Here is a 7,500-nt window from a genome sequence, read left to right as displayed (position 1 = left end):
AAAGACTCGATGGTTCACGGGATTCTGCAATTCACATCAAGTATCGCATTTTGCTATGTTCTTCATTGATGCAAGAGCTGAGATATCCATTGCCGAGAGTCGTTAAGATAGATTCGGTTCTAGAATGACCACACCACACCAAAGGCACAATGATGTCATGTCCTTTCCGTTGTGAGTTCCTTGGCACCGACTGTGCCGGTGGTTATGTTTGTGTTGAATGCTACGAAGGATTGCAGGCCAACCTTTTACAAGGGTCGGGAAGGAAGGAGCTCACGCTCCCACGCCCTACCTTGATGGCGTAATACAACATGTTCACAGGTCTTGCTGGGCTGGTATCGACAATGATCCTTTCACAAGTTCCCCTATAGAAACCTTGTTACGACTTCTCCTTCCTCTAAATGATATGTTTCAGTGGACTTCTTGCGACGTCAACGGAGGTGAACCACCCACATTGCCGCGATCCGAATACTTCACCGGACCATTCAATTAGTAGGATCGATGGGCGGAGTGTACAAAGGGCAGGGACATAGTCAACGCGAGCTGATGACCCGCACTTACTAGGATTTCCTTGTTGAAGACCAACAATTACAATGATCTATCCCCATCATGATGAAATTTCTAAAGATTACCCGGGCTCGTCGGCCAAGGCTATAGACTCGTTGAATACATCACTGTAGTGCATGCGACCCACAACATCTAAGGGCATCACATACTTGTTATTGCCTCAAACTTTCATGGCCTAAACGGCCATAGTCCCTCTAAGAAGTTGGCCGTGGAGGGTCACCTCCACATAGCTAGTTAGCAGGCTGAGGTCTCGTTCGTTAACGAAATTAACCAGACAAATCGCTCCACCAACTAAGAACGGCCATGCACCACCACCCATAGAATCAAGAAAGAGCTCTCAGTTTGTCAATCCTTACTATGTCTGGACCTGGTAAGTTTCCCCGAGTTGAGTCAAATTAAGCCGCAGGCTCCACTCCTGGTGGTGCCCTTCCGTCAATTCCTTTAAGTTTCAGCCTTGCAACCATACTCCCCCTGGAACCCAAAATTTTGATTTCTCGTAAGGTTTATGGTTGAGACTAGGATAGTATCTGATCATCTTCAATCTCCCAACTTTCATTCTTGATTAATGAAAATATCCTTGGCAAATGCTTTCGCAGTGGTTCGTCTTTCATAAATCCAAGAATTTCACTTCTGACTATGAAATACGATTGCCCTTGACTGTCCCTGTTAATCATCGCTCCGATCCCGAAGGCCAACGTAATAGGACCGAAATCCTATGATGTTATCCCATGCTAATGTATCCAAAGCATAGGCTTGCTTTCAACACTCTAATTTTTTCAAAGTAACAGTGTCGGAGGCATAACCCGGCAATTAAGGCTGGGAGTGCATCACCAATAAAAGGGACGAGATGATCAGTACACACCGTGAGGTGGACCGATCAACCCATCCCAAAGTCCAACTACGAGCTTTTTAATTGCAACAACTTAAATATACGCTATTGGAACTGGAATTACCATGGCTGCTAGCACCAGACTTGCCCTCATATGGATCCTCGTTAAGGGATTTAGATCGTACTCATTCCAATTACCATTCTCGAAGAGCCCGGTATTGTTATTTATTGTCACTACCTCCCCGTGTTAGGATTGGGTAATTTGCGCGCCTGCTGCATTCCTTGGATGTGGTAGCCGTTTCTCAGGCTTCCTCTCCAGAATCAAACCCTAATTCTCCGTCACCCGTTACAACCATAGTAGGCCACTATCCTACCCTCAAAAGTTGATAGGGCATAAATTTGAATGATGCGTCGTCGGCACAAAGGCCATGCGATCCATCGAGTTATCATGAATCATCAGAGCAACAGGCAGAGCCGACGCTGACCTTTTATCTAATAAACGCATCCCTTCCAAAAGTCGGGGTTCAGTGCACGTATTAGCTCTAGAATTACTACGGTTATCCGAGTAGCAAATACCATCAAACAAACTATAACTGATTTAATAAGCCATTCGTAGTTTCACTATCTGAATTAGTTCATACTTACACATGCATGGCTTAATCTATGAGACAAGCATATGACTACTGGCAGGATCAACCAGGTAACTTTCCTTCTCGATGCAAAAGCACTACATGAACCACATCCCCAATTGTGCATTGGGTGATGCTACTCCATACATTAATGGCGATCTATCGTTCTTATGCAACAAGTCCCAACCAAAGGATTCAAGAGGACACACACACACATCCAACTTGCCCCACAAAATGTCCCGCATCCTAGAGCACAAACAGTGCACATGCACCACTGATACAGAGAAAGTGGACATATGCATTGTATGCCAAGCCACCTCACAGCAACCACAAGGGCAGGCAAGAGGGACGAAATGAGAGTTAAGGGGAAGCTTCTTTCCATCCAACTAGGTAAGGAACACAGGAACCATTTTCATGCTCTTGACAAAGACACTTTTGGCCCATCGCAACCCATAGAGGTATCTGTGCATAGTAGTTCAATACACAAGCAAAGAGCCCATAACCACAAGAAAAACAATAGCCACTCACATGCATTGCGTCCACTACCGACACAATCCACCACCAAACCTACTACAACGTAATAACGATTTGGTAGAAGAAAAATCAATAGCCCCACTAAGCATGAAAATCTCAACAATCAACAAGGGTCGAGGGACTCGAGATCTATCTCCACCTACAAGCTTGCAACCTAAGTTCTCCGAAGACCCACGTTAATGTCGTATTATAACACTTGCGGCAGGAGACATGTAAACACCTCCCCACCTAGGTGTGACTTAGAAACGCGATTCGCCAAATAGCAAATGCCACAAGACCGAGTATGAGAAAGCTCTCGCAAGCAACAAACCCATGATAATGCATATTTTTTAAAAGAACAAGGGTAGGGGGCAAGGGACATGTGATTTTTCTCCATTTGCAAGCTTGCAACCTATGTTCATCAGAGACCCACATGAATGTCGTATTATAACACTTCCAGTAGGAGGCATGCAAACACCTCCGCACCTAGGCGCGACTTAGAAATGCATTCCTTCAAATAGGAAAGGCCACAAAACTGAGCGTGACACAACTCTTGCAAGCAACATACCCACGAGAATGGAATTTTTTTTAAAAAGAAAGGAGGGGGGGAGGGACTCATGATCTACCTCCACCTGCAAGCTTGCAACCTATGTTCTCTAGAGACCCACGTTAATGTCATATAATAACATTGGCCGCAAAATGGCATGCAAACACCTCCACACCTAGGCACGACTTAGAAACGCACTTCTCCAAATAGCATAGGCCAAAAAATCGACCAAGAAAAAACCCTTGCAAGCAACAAACCCATGATAATGTAATTTAAAAAAAAATAATAATGGGATGGGGGGGACCAAACAATTATTTATTGTGCACACTGACTTGACCAATGATTCCGTGGAACCCATTTATTGGGCCTGTCAATGTAGACAGCAGCCCACCCCTTGCACCATGACCTACATATGACGACAAGCCAAAGAGCAAAGAGGGGAGGAAATGCGTGACTATGGCCACACTCGCAAAAAGTGGTACTAACACAACTGCACATGGTAGGAAGCAAAGCACGTCAAACTACCACGGTGCCTAGATGGGATTAATCAAGGGGACCAACGTGTCATTTCCACGTTTTTCACATGCCATAACTCTCTTGGGCATGCTGTAAAAAAACTAGCAAAAGTGGTAGTAGGCTACGGTGAGGGTGTAGGTGCAGTGTGCAGGCAGCCATACAAACCCACCAGCACGCATTGGCCGGCCAAGGTGCAAAACAAGAGGCTAATCATCTGGACCATCATGCCGTGTTGCTGTCCTTCACATGCTATGCAACTCTTGGGAATGTCATGTGGCTATCGGCATATGTGGCAGCAGCTATGCAGGGAACCATGCATGCCCAGTAGCACGCCATGGCAAGCCACAACATACATCAAAGGCAGTCGTCGGAACCAACACGCCTTGATGGTGATTTTCACATGCTAGGCCAATCTTGGGTATGCCATGCGACTACGGGCACATTTGGCAATAGCTGTGGGGGCACGGCAGCACAAGGCAAGAACCCTTGCGCACCCAACAACCCAAGGTGGCAGGCATCAGTGTGTGACAGAGGGGATGAACATTGGGATGTATTGGCCATTTACTTGTTTTCAAATGCTGTGCAGCTACGAACACATGTAACAGCAACTGTGGGGGCATGGCAGTGGAAGGTAGGGAGCCATGCACACCCAGCCGCACACGGGTGCATGTAGTGGTGTGCGGCAGATGGGCTGACCATCTGGACAGACGAGCCATGTACTTGTTTTCACATACATGCCAAGCCTTTGTTGGGCTTTCTCTGCAGCTATGAGCGTAGGAGGCAACAACTATTGAGGCATAGCAGTATATAGTAGGCAACCATGAGGGCTAGGTAGCATGCCATGGCAGGCGCAACGCACACCAAGGGCCAAATCTTCAAAATCGACATTCCGTGTGGGTGTTTTGCACATGCCATGACACTCTTGGGAATACTGTACGATGACAGACGCATGTTGCTGAAGATGTGGAGGCACAACAACACAAGGCAGGCGGCCATGTGCACCCAGCAGCACACAATGGCAGGCAACTGTGTGTAGCAGAGGGGATGACCGTCGGGATGGACGCGCCTTGTACAAGTTTTCACACACCATGCCTTCGTTGGGCATGCTGTGCATCGATGGACACATGTGGCAGCAGAAGTAGGGGTGTGGCAACGCATGGTAGGTAGCCATGTGCGCCTAGTAGCCCACGGTGGCAGGCAATGTTATGCGACAGAAGGGGGGGCGGCGTTGTGCGACAGAAGGGCTGACCATTAGCAAGGACGTGCACCTTCGTTTGGTATGCTGTGCCGTGACTGGCACATGTGACAGTGGCTATGGGGTCAAGGCACGCAAGGCAGGCAACCATGCGCATCGAGCCGCATGCAGTGGCAGGCCTCGACGCACACCAAGGCCAACTCATTGAAATCGACGTGCTATTTCACTTTTTTTCCCATGCCATGGGTCTTTTGGGTTTGCCTACCATGCCTGCTCATTGTCTGCTACCCCACTATACAGCCCCTCAGAAACCACCCGGGGAGAGTGGCACCCCCCTCCCTTAAGGTAGCTCTTATGCTCTTTGCCCCTTTCCAGAAGGAGACCTGACCCCACCTAAAAAATATACCGGACTATTTTTTGAGCTTCAAATATCCAAATCAAATGAAACTTGGTATAAAATTAAGGAAAATCCATTTATTATTTTCATATAAAAATCATATTTTTTGATAAATATCTATTTATTTTATTAATTTTTTAATATTAAAAAAATATTAAATTCAAAAAACTATGAAAATTTTATTTTAATGTATTTTTCTGAAAACTAAATTTCGGATGTCTTCCAAAGGTTGATAGAATGTTCTGAAAAGATATTGGACCATTCCAACTTATTTTGATATTTTTTAATATTTTATGATTGAAACATTACAAAAAATAACAAAAAAATGGAAATGCGAGGTTTAAGTGAAAATGATTGTACTTTGAGTGCCAAATAGCCAATTGCAAGGCTTTTCTAACCCAAAGGGATGTTTTGCACAACATGATTTAAAGACCCAAACAATGTTGTGCGGGTAAGGCCTTGACGTGTGTAGCAGTTGGTGCCTTGTGTGCAACCGAAGGCAGCAAAGGAGCCACCGTTGCATGGGCCATGGGGACCATGGCAACACCCATGTGTGTGCGGCGATGTGCATGGTGGACTACAGACGTGGGCAAAGAAGTGCAGCAATGCCTGCAACCTTGCTCGTGCCATGTGCTGAAATACCCATAGCATGTGTGGCCATGCCAGCCATCAAGATCGCCACATGGGAGGCCATGCTCGCGAACTTGCACGTGGTAGTGCAGCCATGTGCTATGCATATGCGACCACGCAACGGAACCTTGCTCGTGGTGGTGCAGTCGTGCCTGCAACCGCGTGCGCGGCACGTCTGGCAATGCACGCAACCTTGCGAGTGGTAGGGCAGCCAGGGGCACAGCATGTGCGGCCATGCCCGCAACCTTGCGCGGTCGATAGTGCAGCAGTGTGCAAGACAACCTGCCATCATGCACGCGACATGTGCATCCATGCCAGTAGTCATGCGTGCTATGGCCTGCAACCTTGTGTGGGGTAGCATTGCCATACTTGCACCCGTGCGTGCAACATCGTCCGTGCAGTAAGGCCTTGATTGCGGCCAAGTGCGCAGTAGCCTGCCACCATGCATGCACCTTGTGCGGCCGTGCGTGTGGTACTGCTGCCTTGTGCACTGCCTTCATATGCACTTAGGCACACTTAGGGGGGCATGCGTAGGCATAGTCATGGGCACGTATATGTGCACACTTGCGGCATTCAAGAGCACACTTAGGCAACCTTTGGGGCATTCAAGAGCACAATTCGGCAACAATTGGGCTACACTTGGGTGCACGCGTAGACACACTTATTCAACACATGGGGACACGTATAGGCATACTTAAGGCGACACTTGGGGCATTCAAGAGCACGCACAGGCACACTTTGGTGCACACTTAGGCAACAGTTGTGGGCATGCATGGGAACAGTTAGGCAACACTTGGGCCATTCAATGTGCACATATAGTCAACACTTGGGGTGTTGTGCGGCCATTCAATGTGCACACATGGGCACATGGAGTCAACACATGGGGGCACGCGTAGGCACACACTTGGGCCATTCAAGAGCACATTGTCACGGCTTTAGACCTTTCTAAGCAACCGTGCCGGCAGTTAGCACTTCCACTTGCACTAAGTTAGCCTAACCACCCTTCTTAAAGGACTTGGGAAGAGAAGAAGTGAACACAAGAGTGAGTTTGAGAAGAATGAACTTGTATTGCACTAGAGAACTCTTGAGTACAAGGCTTGAGAACTCACTTGCTTGGTTGAACACTCTTAGTTGGTCCTTGGTGAGTATCTTTGCCAAATGAGGCAACACCTACCCCAATTACAATGGATGGCTAAGATATTTACAAATGTCCTCCATCCAACGGTTAGGGAGGAAACTAGAAGCTTCCTACCTCCTTAGTGGAGCTCTAGAAATCTCTCCCAAAATATCTGCTATGAATATCTTCTACAAATATCTATAATAAAATATCTATTGTTACTTCACCTTTGTAGAAAACTCTAGAACTTGGACCTTACTTAGCCCAATGGCCTAAGTCCATGGGCTTAGTGAGCTAGGCCCATGGAACTATGTTGGGCAGGTCATGACACTCTCCCCCACCAAAATCTGTGATGCCCTCATCACAACCTCCTTGTGATACTTTTATTCATGAGCTGTCTAGCATGCCAGTTGTCTCCCATCTCGTATCGCTCTCTGGTTGCCCCTTCCACTTGACTAAATACTCCACGTAAGGAGATAGTTTGTGTCTCTAGATGATTGGACTAGCAACCAAATTAGCCTCCCTCTCACAAGGAGTAACACCTATTGGGGTTCTTGTTGTTG

The 7,500-nt window shown here is 47.1% G+C and overlaps 1 non-coding gene across 1 annotated transcript in view; it reads right to left on the bottom strand.

Moving 5' to 3' along the window:
• Positions 1 to 101, bottom strand: part of LOC122086943 — a 156-nt gene extending 55 nt beyond the window's left edge. The window contains exon 1 of the ribosomal RNA XR_006142574.1: positions 1 to 101. This exon is cut by the window's left edge and continues 55 nt beyond it. This is a non-coding gene — a ribosomal RNA (5.8S ribosomal RNA).
• Between the last annotated feature and the right edge of the window lie 7,399 nt (positions 102 to 7,500).

The sequence above is a fragment of the Macadamia integrifolia genome, chromosome 1 (assembly GCF_013358625.1).
Source record: "Macadamia integrifolia cultivar HAES 741 chromosome 1, SCU_Mint_v3, whole genome shotgun sequence".
NCBI lineage: Eukaryota > Viridiplantae > Streptophyta > Magnoliopsida > Proteales > Proteaceae > Macadamia > Macadamia integrifolia.
The sequence above is the reverse complement of the archived record's forward strand: the minus strand, read 5'-3'. Positions and strand labels throughout refer to the sequence as shown.